Below are 17,659 nucleotides of genomic sequence, written 5' to 3' on the forward strand. Positions count from 1 at the left end.
TGGAGCACACCTGGAGAGGGTTCTGGGAGTTCTACTCCCCGAGCCCGGCCCGGGGCCAGGCCCGAATTGTAATAACTTGGTCCAACAGCCTGCTGCTTGGAGCGGCCCGCAGCCCCACATATCCACCACAGCCTGGTTGGCCCGCCACTTCTTGCAAGAACTTATCTAAGTGCCTCTTGAATACATCCACCTTCGTTCTGGCAATATTTCTAAAGTTTGCTGGGAGGGTGTTGAACAGCTGTGGACCTCTGATGTTAAGACAGTGCTCTCTGATTGTGTCTGTGGCACCTCTACTCCTCACTGGTTCTATTCTGCATTTCCTTCCGTATCTTTCGCTCCAGTATGTTGTTATTCTACTGTGCAAATTTCGGACCTGGCCTTCCACTATCTTCTATGTATATATTAGTTGATACCTTTCTCGTCACATTTCCAGAGAGTACATTTTGAGAGCTTTGAGACGGTCCCAATAATTCAGATGTTTTATCGTGTCTATGCGTGCCGTATATGTTCTCTGTATTCCCTTTAATTCCCTTTAATTAAGAGATCTCTCTTGCTCTGAAAGAGAAAGTGAGTACTGAGAGTACTGAGTACTGCACTGTATTCACCTAGCTGTATTTACCTAGTTGTGCATGCGGGAGTTGAGCTCTGCTCTTTCGGCCCGCCTCTCAACTGTCAATCAACTCTTACTAACTACTAACTAATACCCCCCCCCCCCCACACACACCCAGGAAGCAGCCCGTAACAGCTGTCTAACTTCCAGGTATCTATTTACTGCTAGGTAACAAAGGCATCAGAGTGAAAGAAACTCTGCCCATTGTTCTTCTCCGGCGCCGGGAATCGAACCCGGGCCACAGGATTACGAGTCCCGCGCGCTGTCCACTCAGCTACCAGCGCCCCACCTGTGTGTGTGGAACTAAGCTTCCTCTCCCATTTCAAGTAGCTCGTAAATATTTTTAAGCTTTTTCACATGTTGTAGTTTGTTGTTGTTGTGTATACTCTGGACCATTCATATATTCACACTCCCATGTCCATGTATATGCTTATAGCTGTTCATCTTGTTTGGGATAGATAGTGTTTGTTATTTGGGGCGATTAACAGTGTACATTTCACCTTGGAGTTATGTATAGAGGGACTTAGGTTACCCCTCAGTTACATTAAAGCTCCTGGGCCACCAGCTATGGTCTAGTTTGTCTAGTTCTAACTTTTCTTACATTTTTATCGTATCTACACTTTGCTAGTTTGTAGTCTTGTTTTCAGTGATTAATGGTCATATGGTGGGCAATATTTTGCAGCTCTTCTCAGGGCCTTGTTCTGTACCCACGGCCACCATCACCACCACCCACGACCCCCATCACCATCACCCACGGCCCCCATCACCACCACCCACGACCCCCATCACCACCACCCACGGCCCCCATCACCACCACCCACGGCCCCCATCACCACCACCCACGGCCCCCATCACCACCACCCACGACCCCCATCACCACCACCCACGGCCCCCATCACCACCACCCACGGCCCCCATCACCACCACCCACGACCCCCATCACCACCACCCACGGCCCCCATCACCACCACCCACGGCCCCCATCACCACCACCCACGGCCCCCATCACCACCACCCACGGCCCCCATCACCACCACCCACGACCCCCATCACCACCACCCACGGCCCCCATCACCACCACCCACGACCACCATCACCACCTCCCACGGCCCCCATCACCACCACCCACGCCCCCCATCACCACCACCCACGGCCCCCATCACCACCGCCCACGACCCCCATCACCACCATCCACGACTACTATCACCACCACCCACGGCCCCCATCACCACCACCCACGGCCCCCATCACCACCACCCACGACCCCCATCACCACCACCCACGGCCCCCATCACCACCACCTACGGCCCCCATCACCACCACCCACGACCCTCATCACCACCACCCACGGCCCCCATCACCACCACCCACGGCCCCCATCACCACCACCCACGACCCCCATCACCACCACCCACGGCCCCCATCACCACCACCCACGGCCCCCATCACCACCACCCACGACCCCCATCACCACCACCCACGGCCCCCATCACCACCACCCACGACCCCCATCACCACCACCCACGACACCCATCACCACCACCCACGGCCCCCATCACCACCACCTACGGCCCCCATCACCACCACCCACGGCCCCCATCACCACCACCCACGGCCCCCATCACCACCACCCACGACCCCCATCACCACCACCCACGGCCCCCATCACCACCACCCACGGCCCCCATCACCACCACCCACGACCCCATCACCACCACCCACGGCCCCCATCACCACCACCTACGGCCCCCATCACCACCACCCACGACCCCCATCACCACCACCCACGGCCCCCATCACCACCACCCACACAGTGCATGTGTTCTCTCCTCCATGCGTTACAACGCGACCACAAGAACAGGGGAAACAATCACAGGAAAGAGGAATTTTAAACATCAGAGTTAAAAAATAAGAAAGAGAATGAGAGGTTATGTCGGAGTAGAACGAATGAGAAGAGGAAGACGTGGGGGAGAAAAAATAGAGAAACCCCAAAGTAGTGGAGGAGTGGTGCTTGGTTATTACCCCTGTGAGTGTGTGTGGGGTCGTGTGGTGCAGCAGTATGCTCCCCACCCCCCATGTAACACCCCATCTTCTCCCCACTCCACCATCTCCCCGCCTCCCTCTGCTCCCAAGCCTTAACCTAGGCATCCAACACCTTGTCACCGGGGGGACTACGTCGTAGTCAAACACTGGCAAACCTCGACTCCTGAAGGAGGTACGGATTAGCGGGTGTGATTTTTCTTCGTCTCCTCTCCGTGATCTTGGCAAAGGACGAGTTCCCACAATGAACCTGGAAGCCGCTAGATGGACCAGTCAAAATCCCGGGACTCGGCAAGCGGAGCTGTGATTGGCTGCGGGAGCGAGGCTGCTGCCCTTCCCCAAGTGAGCGTTCTCAGCGGCGGTCGAGGCGGGGCGCTGAGATTGTCATGCTCCTCACAGTCACCAGGTAGCGCACGCGCCCTTCTTACCCGAGGGTGAAGTCTCCAGAGTAATTTGGCCGGGTAGTTCTCATCCGACAAGTTCGGGTCAGGATCGGGTCACCAGATTCACCACTCTTTCCGCTCGTCCGGTGTCGTGATGCCATCTTGCACCACGGCACAATTTTATGAAATAACCGGCTCTCACGCGTCGCCTTCTGCCTAGTATTTGACGACGTGGGAAGACGAGCCTAAGACTCGCTCCTGCGGCAGGAAGGAGCCTCCAGGAGCCGCCTCTCTGCCAATGGTAGAGCACAAGCGGCAGGGAAGTAGAAATAGCTGGCGGCGAGGTTCCTGCGCGCGCTCCCGCCAGCGTCGTCGCCTGCGGGAGCACGCACATTATGGGGCTCCCGACGTTTCCTCAACTATTAAGTCATTGGAAGACGCGGGGTCGCCTCAAGATCAGCTGGGAATTGTGGCCTGTTTTGTAGTCTGGAATTGTGGCCTGTTTTGTAGTCTGGAATTGTGGCCTGTTTTGTAGTCTGGAATTGTGGCCTGTTTTGTAGTCTGGAATTGTGGCCTGTTTTGTAGTCTGGAATTGTGGCCTGTTTTGTAGTCTGGAATTGTGGCCTGTTTTGTAGTCTGGAATTGTGGCCTGTTTTGTAGTCTGGAATTGTGGCCTGTTTTGTAGTCTGGAATTGTGGTCTGTTTTGTAGTCTGGAATTGTGGCCTGTTTTGTAATCTGGAATTGTGAGGTGTTTTATAGGTTGACACTGAGCTGTTCTGCAGGAAAAAATTGCAGTTGTTTATCCCCTGCTTCTCTACACCCGTGTGCTCTCTTTTTCCATGTAGATCTGTTCTGTTCTTTTGTCTTCCCATCTGCTCTTCTCTGTATGTACATCTGTCCTCTGCTTCTTTACGTACATCTGTCCTCTGATTCTTTACGTACATCTGTCCTCTGCTTCTTTACGTACGTCTGTCCTCTGCTTCTTTACGTACATCTGTCCTCTGCTTCTTTACGTACGTCTGTCCTCTGCTTCTTTACGTACATCTGTCCTCTGCTTCTTTACGTACATCTGTCCTCTGCTTCTTTACGTACATCTGTCCTCTGCTTCTTTACGTACGTCTGTCTTCTGCTTCTGTAATTATATCCGTCCCTCATTCTCTGTAGCTACCATTGCATATATTTCTGTTTGTAGTTGGTTCTTCAATAGTTCCTGGTTCTCAACGTAGACAATAAATTTCATTGTTGACACAATAAATGGATAAGTGGTACGTTAACGTGGAGTTTAAGAACTACTGAGGAAATGTTAGATAAGACTGGAATTTTACGGCATTTTTCTTGAAACAGGACTTTTTCTGGTAGCATGTAATGTTTCCTGTCTCAAACATCTGAAATCCTTTGATAATTGGAAGTCAGAGAAGAAATATAATGGAAGTAAACAGAGCATTACACTACCCTAGAAGCGTACAGGCGACAATATTTAATAAATGTGATGGCAGGACTACGGCACCGACCCACCACCGTCACTACCACTTGTTGTATTAGCGTTCAGGGGTTATTGTTGGGGGGTAGAAGGGGAGGGGGTATTGTTGGGGGTAGAAAGGGGAGGGGGGTTATTGTTGTCGATGGGGAGGGGTGTGTGGAGGTGATCGCGCCGCCTCTTCTCTCACTATGCCGCTCCGTAAACAAGCACAACTGTTTTACCTAAAGATAAACGTATGAGCCCAAGCAGCTAATATAACCTATCGGCGCCCATGTATAGAAAACATCAATATTACGGTGCTTTACGTTTGAGAAAATACATCACATTCTTAACGGATCGGTCGGTTCCGTAAAAGAAATGAGACGTATAAGGTGGGAGGATGAGTGTGGTGATTGAGGGATGGTGAGGGTGATCACTTCCTCTCACCCTTACACACCTCTTGCAATATCATTTTAGTATACATAATTGTTCTATTAATTTTAAGACTAATAGATTTAATGGGATGGTTTTCTAATCGTTAATTTAGGGCGCTATACACGTCTCCACAGCGCTCGGTGGTCACCTTGGCATTGATATTTCATCGAATCACCTCACTTTATGGGGCCACGTGAGCAACACAAATGCGAATAAGCTTGAATGGTCCCCAAGCCAATATGCAACTGAAAACATCTTGAAATAAATAAATAAATAAATATATATATATATATATATATATATATATATATATATATATATATATATATATATATATATATATATATACACACACACACACACATTCACAAATTAAAAATAACCTTAAAATAAGAACCTTATGCTGGATAAGGTTGCTTACTTCAAGATAAGAGATAAAGTAACGATAGTGATTATACTAAGAAGAACAAACACAAGAACTCAACTTACATGACGTAATCAAAGTAGGATTTGAGAAATATTTACTGAAGACAGCAAATACTAAATCAAAATTACAATTGTAAACAAAGTATTTAAAAAACTTATACAAACACAAGGTAAAAGAAATTGCAGATAATCAATTGCACTCATTATAAACTCACAAAAATATTACACAATAATAAACACCAAATTTTATACTCGGTACCTTAATTCAGCATAAATAATGATAATACAAGAACCAAAATCACTCAAAATCACCACAAATAACCATCGTCTGATGTAGTTGATTGTAACCATGATATATATGTGCTTCAGTCTACAGTTTAGACCTATTGTCTTGTGTATGACCCTCTGTCCTGTGTGACAGTGAATACCAGCATTATCCTCACTCTAATACGACCTAAATAAATTCCTCAGATTACGCAAAATTATAATTAGTTTTTGTTAATAAAGATGTTAATAATAAATAACCAGTCACTCAAAATCAGCACCAAAAAAAACTCAAATCAAGGAGGGACTAAAAAAGATTTGTGCCCCAGTATCCTAATTTTAAAGTTGTAAATGGATCTTCCGCCATATCCCGCATTACAGCTGGGACAAAGGGATATCTTTTATAGGACTGACTTACCATTATCTAAGCCAGCATTTTCAGAGATAAGGAATCATTGTTATGACACAAACAATTCTTTGCATGAGTGCGGCTTTTTAAATCTTGGATGAGTACATGGCCAGGCTGACTTGTCTGTGTAATGAATCTTATATATCAGAGAGCTGCGGCCTCTGTTGAATAATAATGTTTCAGCTGTATAGTATGTAAACCTTACCTAGGCTTTGGTTTACCTTTTACTCGTGATATTTTGTAGACTTCATTATGTTTTAGTCTCCCTTGAGTTGAGTTTTTGGTTCTCATTTTGAGTGACTTCTTGTTTGATAATTAATTCTGCTCAATTAAAGTACTGAGTATAATATTTGGAGTTTATTATTTTTTAATATTTGTGTTTTTTATAATGAGTGTAATGGACAATATGTAATTTGTTTTAATTCTTTTGTATTTGTATAACTTTATGGAATTACTTTGTTTACAATTGTAATTTTGAATTAGTATTTGCTGTTTTTGTTGACTGTTTGTGAAATCTTACTTTGATCAGGCATGTAAGTTGAGGTTTTGTGTTTGTTCATTTTTGTATCATCGTTGTCATTACTTTCGTTTGTCTTGTGGTAAGTAACCTTATCCAGTACAAGTTTCTTGTTTTGCAGATTAATTGTAATTTATTATTTTTTTGTGTTTGAGATATGAGGATGAATACGACGATGTATTTGAAATTTTGTAATTTAATTAAAAAGTAAACAAGATGTTTGTTGCATCAATAGTTTTTCTTTTTTATCGGAAAAGATGTGAATATGTCTTATCTAATAGCCACAACTGCACTACTTGCTCTAGTATGTAAGGCCCGATTTGCCTAACAGGCAGAGTGATTTTGTTTATTTTCAAATATTTTCTTTTCAAATTGGCTTATTTGAATTAATATTATTACGAACATGATTTACTGACTTTGTTACATAAGATTTGATTAAATTTCTGTTAATTTTAACTAAATTATACAGTATATATTTTTTAAATCATGTGTAATATAATGGAAAGCTTTATCATTTATAAGAAAAAATAGAAAATGATATGGTTTCAGGAAATTTCTGCTTTTTAGGCAACTAGCTATAATACATAATTACAGTTGACTAGCAATTGAGTGTAAGTGTAGGATGGTCCTGAGACCCGCATCCTCCCATCATCCGGCAACACTCGTGACGAATTCTTGGGCACAGAAATTCGACTTCTTTAGAATTTTGGAATGATAGAAGAATGCCCTATTTTAAGGCAATTTGATTCTCATTAATTGAAAGTCTTTGTTGCCTATTTTCTCTAGAAGTTACATTGACCACAATAACTTAATATTATTTATAATTATATTAGTGTGAGTTGAGAAAAAAGTTGGCGAGCGCTCTACTCTGAAAAAGACCCATCCACTTGGACTGGTCGGTATAGAGCGATGGCCTTTTCTTGCAGGGTCGGCGTTCGATCCCCGATGGTCTAAATGGTTAGGCATCGTTCCTTCACTCAGTCCTCGTATCCCTTCTAAGTGCTATAGAGTCATACCCGTTTTAGTGCTTTCTCCTCATAATTATCTCCTTACTTTGAAGATAACTGTAAATATGACAGTTTAAGCGTGAAGGTCCAGCGCTGGGCTTACGCGCTTAAACTGCCTTCCAGCGCACCCGCTTCACATCACTTCCTTTCTGCATATTTACCCCAGACGGTTACTAACTGATAAGTTACAGCCCCGCTCCTATGCTAGGTAAGTCCACTATGGGCTCACCATAGCCCGTGCTACTGGGAACGTTTTGTTCCCAGTAGCTGAATGTAAATCAACATACTAACTGGTGTTCATTGTGTTGCAGGTGCGGGAGGCGCTGGTGATGCTTAGTCTCCTGCAGGTAAGTCAGGACGTGTATGTTTGGTAAATAGAACAGCTCAGGGTTTTGAGGCAGACACGAGAGTTAGGGTGATGGGGGGGGGGGCTGCTGCCCAGGGGTCGAGGAGTTCCATGGACTCCACACCTAGGTAACAAACTTTGTTTTTTGTTTTATAAACAACCAATTTTGTAGTTGTGTAACTTTGTAGAATAAAGAAAATAATAATAAAAATAACTGCTACGAGTAGCGGATACTCGTACGAATTTAGAGATAAACGACAAAATGCTCTTTATTTCCTTCTTCGAAATATGATTGTTTCCTGAAAGACTATTGATATCAATGCAGGAAGTTTGTAAATTATGTCATAGCATGCATTCGTAGTTTTTAACTTTGTGAACTCGACTTGTCACTTCGTAAAAAAAATATATCTGTTTTTCCAAACCAGAAACGCACGTACCCCTGCAGTCCACCGAACCTATCGAGGCTCATGGCTTGAAAACGTCAAAGTTACTACGCTATAATTTTTATTACGGCGCATTTTAACGGACTGGTCGGTTTCGCAAAAAAATGTGGCGTATTAGATGAGAGGAAGGGTTGAGGGGGGAAAGCACAGTCCGTGTGGTAACGAGTGACTATATGGACGCAAGTTACTGGAGTGGGCGATTACGGGCTATTCATGCCCGTACCACCTCTTGGGTGGCTTAATCTTCATCAATCAATCGAGTGGGCGAGAGGTAGGGACACACCAAACGAGACTTACTTTAACTGGGTTTCCCCTCACATTACGTGCACTCTACAAGCTTAAACTTAACAAAACCAATTTTCCTATATAAACCACTCTTCAGCCTTAATTCTCAGAACAAATGTCACAACGCAGCTGTGACTACACAAGCAATGCTAGAAATAGTAACTAAATCTATACTATAAGAGAGAATGTTCATAGCTGGAGGCCAGACGCTTGGCGTTAGCCTCACCCAAATTTGTAGGGGGAATGGTCTGGGGTACGGCAAGGACATAGGCTGGACGGGGTCGACAAAATTCAAGAGAGAACAGCGTGCCACATTGCCATTCTAACCCCCCCCCCCCACAAGGACGTTTTGCACTGGCTGCCAAAAATGTAAATGTTGTGAGATATGTATGTTTCCATGCTAATATTTTGAAAACAAAAAATTTCAGATAATCTAGTTTTTTATAGTAATATACAACATTATTCAGTGATATTGGGAAAGTAACAGAAAATTTCAAATAATCATATTTCATTCATGGCCCCATAAAATGCGCAAGTTCAATGCAACCGCCACTCCTGCTTCTGCACCACCAACCGAAGGCCAACACACACACCTTCACACATATACAAAGCCAACGGGAAAGTTTTGTCCGAAAAAAAATATTTACACTTTTTCCTTGAATTTGTTTATTCACACATTTGTTTATAAACAAATTTATTCACTGATTTCGGGAAAATTAAATTTTTTCTGATATTCAAACTATTACTGAACCGTAATATGCTCTCAGACCATGACAAATATTTAGGTAACTATCCAGGTAGTTTGAGAGTGGGTGTGGTTCCTCATGATAATAGATTTTTGGTGAGGACGGCTCTTAGAGTGAATGGACAGGACCATCTGGGGCATTGGTGCCGAGGTGACCAGGAGTGGTGCCGGACCTTCACCTACCACAGTTTCCCCTTCACCCTCCAGGTGACTCCGTACACATCTTGTAAATGATCCCCCGGCTCTTGACTGTGCTTCGTGGGAGGCTGGTGAGACAGGTGGGGTGGATGAGGCAGGTGGGGTGGATGAGGCAGATGGGGTGGATGAAACAGGTGGGGTGGATGAAGCAGATGGGGTGGATGAGACAGGTGGGGTGAATGAAGCAGATGGGGTGGATGAGGCAGGTGGGGTGAATGAAGCAGATGGGGTGGATGAGACAGGTGGGGTGGATGAAGCAGATGGGGTAGATGAGACAGGTGGGGTGGATGAGAGCAGGTGGGGGTGGATGAGGCAGGTGGGGGTGGATGAGGCAGGTGGGGTGGATGAGGCAGGTGGGGGTGGATGAGGCAGGTGGGGGTGGATGAGACAGGTGGGGGTGGATGAGGCAGGTGGGGGTGGATGAGACAGGTGGGGTGGATGAGACAGGTGGGGGTGGATGAGGCAGGTGGTGTGGATGAGGCAGGTGGGGGTGGATGAGGCAGGTGGGGTGATGAAGAAAGGTGTAAGAAGCTGGAACTATTGACATAGTTGAAGAAGGAAGGTGAGAAAATTTAATCTTTTTTAGCCTAAGAGAAGTAAGAAGCTGGAGTGAGGTCTCAAGATGTCAAGAGCGACAGTTTTAACAGCTGTAGAAGTGTCTACAGCTGTTATAAGACCTGTAGTTGGTCTTATCGCTAGATTCTCTCACCTGGGACACTATTTATCAAGCATTTACCTGTCCACTTTCCAAACCTATACATCTTTGTACAATTATGGCGACTCAATTTATATTTATTTTAAGCGTGTATTAACGCTAAAACACTTAAGTTTCGATGCTCATAAACAAATAAATTTAGAATTTGCCCTCATCATCGAGAAAAGATGTACAGGTTTCGTAAGCGGACACGTCAATGTTTGATGAATCCTGGCTGAGGTCCGTAGTTAGATGGTGGAGGAGAAGTAAGGTGTAGTAGGTGCGATCATGTGTCTTGAGGGGTTGGACAGGTTTAACCAGGCTAGGAATAAGAATATATGCTAACACCAGCCAAGGAGCCGGGCCGGATTACATGCTGCTGCGTTATCCAGTGCTTATCCTCCTCTCATCTTACTCTTACACAACCTATATCACCTGACATCATTGTTAAAGTAGATTAAAATACTTTATAAATATAGAAAGTGAATACAAGCTGATATAAACAGTACGTATATAAAAACATTTGTAATGCTGTATATAATACCAGCAGCCATTTCTTGACCTTGACTTATAATATCAGCACCCTCCCTTACTCCCTCTCATTCAGAAGCGTTCCCACGGCTTCCACTTGCTCTCTTACCCTGTCTTTCGCTGCCTCTTCCTCCAAGTCTTTCCTAATTACCATTCCTTTTCACTTATCGTCGTCTCATCGTTTCCTACTCCTCCTCCCCCTCTCCCCTTAATGGCAGCTCCTCCACCTCTCCCCCTTAACGACAGCTCCTCATAACCGTTGTCCACCCATTCTACACCTACTTTACTCGTTCCTACTTTCCTCTGGCACCTTCTTCGTCTCATTGGCCTTTCAATATATCTTCTCACCAAAAATGACGTACCACTAGGAAGCTTAGCCAAGTATCCAAAGTTTGCTTACTGCAGGTGCAGCCGTCACGTGACTGTAAAGCTGCCGCCCCGTTGGATGGGTGTGAGGCATGATTAGTAACTGTAAGTAACTCGCCGCAGATGTGAACTGTCTTGTTTACGGAATGTTGTGAGCCACATGCTTAACCGCTTCTGAAGCTGTAAGGGAGAATGTCTGTATGATCGAGGTTGGAGGCCAGACGGTCGCAGTTAGCCTCATACAACTTTTCATATTGGAATAATTGTATGATGAGTCTCAGTGTGGTTGAAGTCAACCCCTCCCCCTAATGTCCGCCTTTAAGTAGGATTGGATTCTATTACGGTAACCTACGTGTCCTTTGAAGTCTGAAATATGGGTTCGATTGTCCACAGAGTGTTTTCCACTTGAATTCTCGGAGCTTTGTAAAGCATCCGGAGTCTGCCAGTGCAGACTGCCTATCACATGCCTCTGTATGACTAACCATCCTGTGTGATGGGGATTTTTAGCACCACGTAGCTAGCTTTTTTGACACGCTGTACTCCCCTTCATATAGTCTAGGGCAACTGCATAAATGCAGATATACCTAAATGTGATAATAAAAAAAATCGATGCTGAGAGAGAGACTTATCAGGCGAAAGCACCAAGCTATTACGACTATATAGCACTTGGAAGGGGGTCAGGATAAGGATTTGGGATGGGACGGGGGAAAGGAATGGTGTCAACCACTTGGACGGTCGGGGATTGAACGCCGACCTGTATGAAGCGAGACCGTCGCTCTAGCGTCCAGCCCAAGTAGGTTGACAAATCGACGTTGAACCAACATCGATAATGCTGATTCACACGACTTCATAATAGTCCAGAACGGACCGAAACCGTCGTTTCTTCATCTTTTGATTTATGGTTTGGTCATATCGTCTGCATGTTGAGTCAAAGGTTGAGTCCGTGTTACTGGAGCATGTTTTGTCCTCTGAGAGAGAGAGAGAGAGAGAAAAGGCGAGAGCGAGAATGGGAGGGGAGGGAGAGAGGACGGAGGGAAGGGAGAGAGAATGGAGGGAAGGAAGAGAGGACTGAGGGAAGGGAGAGAGAATGGAGGGAAGGAAGAGAGGACTGAGGGAAGGGAGAGAGGACTGAGGGAAGGGAGAGAGGACTGAGGGAAGGGAGAGAGAGAGAGAGACTGGGCACCGGATACCCTCGTCTAGTATGATATTATATATATTTGTGTACTTGGGCAGCAGGCGTTCCTTTAGGCATATTTGGTCAGAATATGACCGTATTGCTGGCGTTGTTGATCTTATAGTCTAAGATTTCTATGCTTCTTGCTATTCTCTTACTCCCGGGATTAAGAAGAACCATCAAGTTAATGCAATTCACGGTAAAGAAGCTCTAGTAATTATTGAAGGGTGTATTTTATAACATAATAAAGCCTTCAGTAATCATTAGTTTCTTTACCATGAATTTCGGTAACTTGATGACTCTTCTTAATCCCGAGAGTAAGACAATAGCTAGAAGCATAGAAATCTTATACTATAATATCAAGAACACTAGCAATGCGGTCATATTTAACCAGATGTATATATAATAACTATAGAGTTTATATTCTTTACCTATTATTATTAGCTTCTGTAATACTTTCCACCACCACCACCAATGGGATAGGTATGGGGAGTATAATAAATGACTAATCAGTCCAATTGGCGCCTGCTGTACCCATCCACCTTGTGGATGGGTACAGCAGTCCGCCCTCCTTCACCCCGCCCCACACCGTCAAGGTAATGGAGCAGTAGTCTGCACTTCCTCAAGGAAGGACCAATGCTGTGTGACAAATGACACGGTCCGGGAACCTTGCGTCATCCGGGGAAAAGATTTCTTACCCACTGGGAACAATTACGTGTTGGACCATCTCGAGCCCTAAATACCCTCATCCTTTGTAAACTGTGTAATCTTGGCCCAATCTCTGATCAATTTGTATACAAAAATTCTTCCATAGCGTTTGAAAATTGATGGTATGACCCGTGTTTTCTGTGACGTTGTTATTTCAGATAGTTTTGCATGAATTATTGTTGTCCATGGTCGTTATGTGAAGAAGAACAAATTATATTCTCGGAGCTCGGAGACACCGGCTCACGATTCATTAATTTTAGGCGAAAGTTGAAAGGTAAATTGTAGGAGAGCTTCGCTTGACAAATCTTTCCTTGCTGGCGCCGTCCTCAGTAGCACAGGTGATTTGTGTCCTGTACTGGCTGAGGTGAGGATGGTCAGGCTGGTGATGGGTACTGGCTGAGGTGAGGATGGTCAGGGGCTGGTGATGGGTACTGGCTGAGGTGAGGATGGTCAGGCTGGTGATGGGTACTGGCTGAGGTGAGGATGGTCAGGCTGGTGATGGGTACTGGCTGAGGTGAGGATGGTCAGGCTGGTGATGGGTACTGGCTGAGGTGAGGATGGTCAGGCTGGTGATGTGTACTGGCTGAGGTGAGGATGGTCAGGCTGGTGATGTGTACTGGCTGAGGTGAGGATGGTCAGGCTGGTGATGGGTACTGGCTGAGGTGAGGATGGTCAGGGGCTGGTGATGGGTACTGGCTGAGGTGAGGATGGTCAGGCTGGTGATGTGTACTGGCTGAGGTGAGGGTGGTCAGGGGCTGGTGACATGTACCTGTCACAGCTGCCTGACATGAGTTTGTCACGTATCGTTAGGATGACCCAGTTCATCATAACACCATCCAATTCTAAAGAGTCTTACTCTCACAACACCCACTTAAGTGACTGCAAGCAAATATTTACCTTTGAATGAATTTCCCCGATGTATTATTAATTATTGCAGATAATATTATTTGGCAAAAATTGTCGCCAGAATATACTTTGCATCATTTTTGATGATGTAAACAGGTGGAAACAGGAATCGACGATTGCTGCCTCCTGTTAGCAGGCTGAGAGTATCTTCCCATAGCTCATGGTAAGTCAAACTCACTAGCTTCCCTGGAATACAATCCGCCAATCGGTTAACAACCAGGTACTCAATCATTGCTGAGTGTAGAGGCGTACAGTTATGGCCCGGCGCCCAGTCAATCCTCCTCGGCTAGGATACAAGCCAAGGCCAAATCGCGCGCGAAGCTCGGGGCGAGTTTATTACTAATGTATTTTTATCATCATTGAGACGTTTCCTATTTGACCAGAGGGTGATAAGTGAGTGCCAGGAGCTCAACCAATCACCAAGCGCTGCTTAGCAATGTAACCAATCATCGCTGCTCATCCCCACTAGCAGAGGCTGAACTATCTTGTCCTGGAGCTCTCCCGAGGGACGAGGTGCGTGATTGACTTTCTGACCCAGTTCCGGGTCAGAGTTGTGTGTCTACCTGAGAGTTGTGCGGAGGTCCGGATCAAGAGTCGACTCAGGAGGTGTCAAGGAAGATTAAGACTCGCTTGGTAGTGGAATATTCACCAACTGCCAAGTATTTAGCAGAATAACAGTCCAGTGAGATGTGTGACAGAGATCGAAAACAGTTCATCGGGGCAGACAGCAGTGGATGCTGTTAGCAACCAGTTGTCCTGCGCTGGGACAAGCCGCTTCTGTGAATTTAACTTGCGCGTTCCTTTAGCACAATCTGATCTGGTGACAGGGTAATTAGGTCAGGCAGAGCAGCGAAGATACCTGTAATTACCGGCTATGGCCTGCTCGGACTGGCCTGCTCTCTAATAACTAATAACTTACCTCCTTCCGTTTTAATTCCCGGAGTCTCGTGGGAACAGACGTTACAGTCTCTACCAAGGACGGAGGAAACTCATGGGTTTCCCGTCCCTCCACGCTCTCTCTCTCTTTCTCTCTCTCTCTCTCTCTCTCTCTCTCTCTCTCTCTCTCTCTCTCTCTCTCTCTCTCTCTCTCTCTCTCTCTCTCTCTCTCTCTCTCTCTCTCTCTCTCTCTCATTCTCTCTCTCATTCTCTCTCTCTCTCTCTCTCATTCTCTCTCTCATTCTCTCTCTCTCTCATTCTCTCTCTCTTGAGGTTATCTTGAGATGATTTCGAGGCTTTTTTTTAGTGTCCCCGCGGCCCGGTCCTCGACCAGGCCTCCACCCCCAGGAAGCAGCCCGTGACAGCTGACTAACACCCAGGTACCTATTTTACTGCTAGGTAACAGGGGCATAGGGTGAAAGAAACTCTGTCCAATGTTTCTCGCCGGCGCCTGGGATCGAACCCAGGACCACAGGATCACAAGTCCAGCGTGCTGTCCGCTCGGCCGACCGGCTCTCTCTCATTCTCTCTCTCTCTCTCTCTCTCTCTCTCTCTCTCTCTCTCTCTCTCTCTCTCTCTCTCTCTCTCTCTCTCTCTCTCTCTCTCTCTCTCTCACGCACACACATTCTCTCGCTGCTCATGGTTGACCTTGGGTTATAAGTGTTTTGTTCAGGGAGGCAGCCAGCCAGCAGGGGAAGCTGTCATCAATGGCTGGGGAGAGACAGCCATTGATGGGACCGCCTGCAGCCATCATCATCGTCTGCACTAACAATAACACCTTTTTCTGGCCTACAATTTCCTTAAAATAATTTATCATACCATTGTTAAAACTATCATTGGTTTGTGCGTGAGATTGTGCACGCGACTAAGGCCACATGTGTGGTGGTCAAGAGTGGGTGGAGCGGGGTTGAAGGTTGTGGGGTAGACGTAGGGTTGAGGGATTGAGAGGGGTCGTGTGGTGGGGGGAGTGGGGGTGGACGAGGGGGAGGGGGTGGTACAACCGGGGTTGAGGGCCGCGTCGCAGCTGGCCAACACAACAATGTAAACACCATCTCCTGCCGGTCTGCGCATGCGCCCCACCCCGGTCCATTTCTACCGTGAATCGCAGCTACTACGCAATAACCTAATTAACAGCTCTGCCTCCGCCTAAGGTAACGCGGTGTAGAGTCTGTGGAGCGCTGTGATTTCTGATGAGGATGAAGAGGAGTGGTGTCACGAGGGTTGAGTGTGAGGGCCAGATGAGGCGTGTGGTGGATGTTGTATGCGTGTGCAGTTCATCTCACCTGTACAAACGGCGGTCGCACCTGCCCGGCCGCCTGCACCAGCCTTTGTCCTGACACACTTAATGCCTTCTGCCTCCCTCCCTCCCAGCCTGTTTGATTTGAGCCCCATTTTATCTAGCTTTGTCTGTACAGCTGGTTTTTGTGCCTAACTCTACCTTCTCACTCTTAATTTGAAGGTTGCTTTCTTGTGCGAATGGGTGCATGTATGTATGTGTGTATATATATATATTATATATATATATATATATATATATATATATATATATATATATATATATATATATATATTATATATATATATATATATATATATATATATATATATATATATATATATATATATATATATATATATATATTATATGTGGCTGAAATTGTAATTGTTTGGTCAAGTCTAAATCTAGAAAAATCCGATTGATCAAATCTAGTTAAATCAAAATTATCAAATCTAGTTAAATCAGAATGATCAGATCTAGTTCAATCAGAATGATCAGATCTAGATAAATCAGATTGATCAAATCTAGTTAAATCAAATGATCAAATCTAGTTAAATCAAATGATCAAAGCTAGTTAAATCAGAATGATCAAATCTAGATAAATCAGATTGATCACATCTAGATAAATCAGATTGATCAAATCTAGTTAAATCAGAATGATCAAATCTAGGTGTTAATTCCTTTTATTATTTTTAAGTTCCACTGGGACATTGTTTACGGGAGTATCTCTTGGTATTGGTAATTCAGTTCGGGGCCAACACTGGTATTTTCTTGTAAATAGCTCCAGGCGCGTTAGGTCGCTCGCCTCGGGGAATTACCCGCACTTGCCTAGTGCTCCACCTACCCTAGTTCTTCCTGTCTTCCTCTGCCGACTCTCTCTTGTGTCCGGTTGAAAACTGTCTTACAAATATTCATCCAAACAATGGCGATATATTTCCATACATCCAGTCTATCCCTGTCAAGTGATAGATCTCCTTGGGCCAGATTCACGAAGCAGTTACGCAAGTACTTACGAACCTGTACAGCTTTCCTCGATATTTGACGGCTGTGTTTACATTTATTAAACAGTTTACAAGCGTGAAAACTTGCCAATCAACTGTTGTTATTGTTATAAACAGCCTCCTGGTGCTTCGGAGCTCATTAACTGTTTAATAATTGTAAACAAAGCCGATAAAGATTGAGAAAAGAGATCTATCTATTTATATATATATACCTTGCTACAACTGTTTGAAGTTGTGACTTAAGATCCATGAATGAATTGACGGGTAATGCCTGTACTCTCCCGGCAATTGTCCTGGCTGTAGCTGGGGTTGGGTTACCCAGGAGGGCAGGTGAGGCTCAACACAGGTAAAGCACTCAGGCAGGTGAGCCGCCGTGAAGCCTGCAAGCTCACCTTGACACCTCACCACCTCCGTTCCCCGGGTTACGTGCTAAGAACGGTGAGAACGAACACTGGCTCACTCACTCACTCACTCACTCACTCGCACATACATGCAT

General features: G+C 45.4%; 1 long non-coding RNA gene across 1 annotated transcript in view; it reads left to right on the plus strand.

The window, feature by feature from the left end:
- The window catches only part of LOC138366655 (uncharacterized), a 253,291-nt gene that overhangs the window by 179,208 nt on the left and 56,424 nt on the right, over positions 1-17,659 (plus strand). Inside the window, exon 3 of the long non-coding RNA XR_011229207.1 lies at positions 7,863-7,898. This is a non-coding gene — a long non-coding RNA (uncharacterized lncRNA). The remainder of the gene's footprint in view (positions 1-7,862; positions 7,899-17,659) is intronic.

Source organism: Procambarus clarkii, chromosome 20 (assembly GCF_040958095.1).
Source record: "Procambarus clarkii isolate CNS0578487 chromosome 20, FALCON_Pclarkii_2.0, whole genome shotgun sequence".
Classification (NCBI taxonomy): domain Eukaryota; kingdom Metazoa; phylum Arthropoda; class Malacostraca; order Decapoda; family Cambaridae; genus Procambarus; species Procambarus clarkii.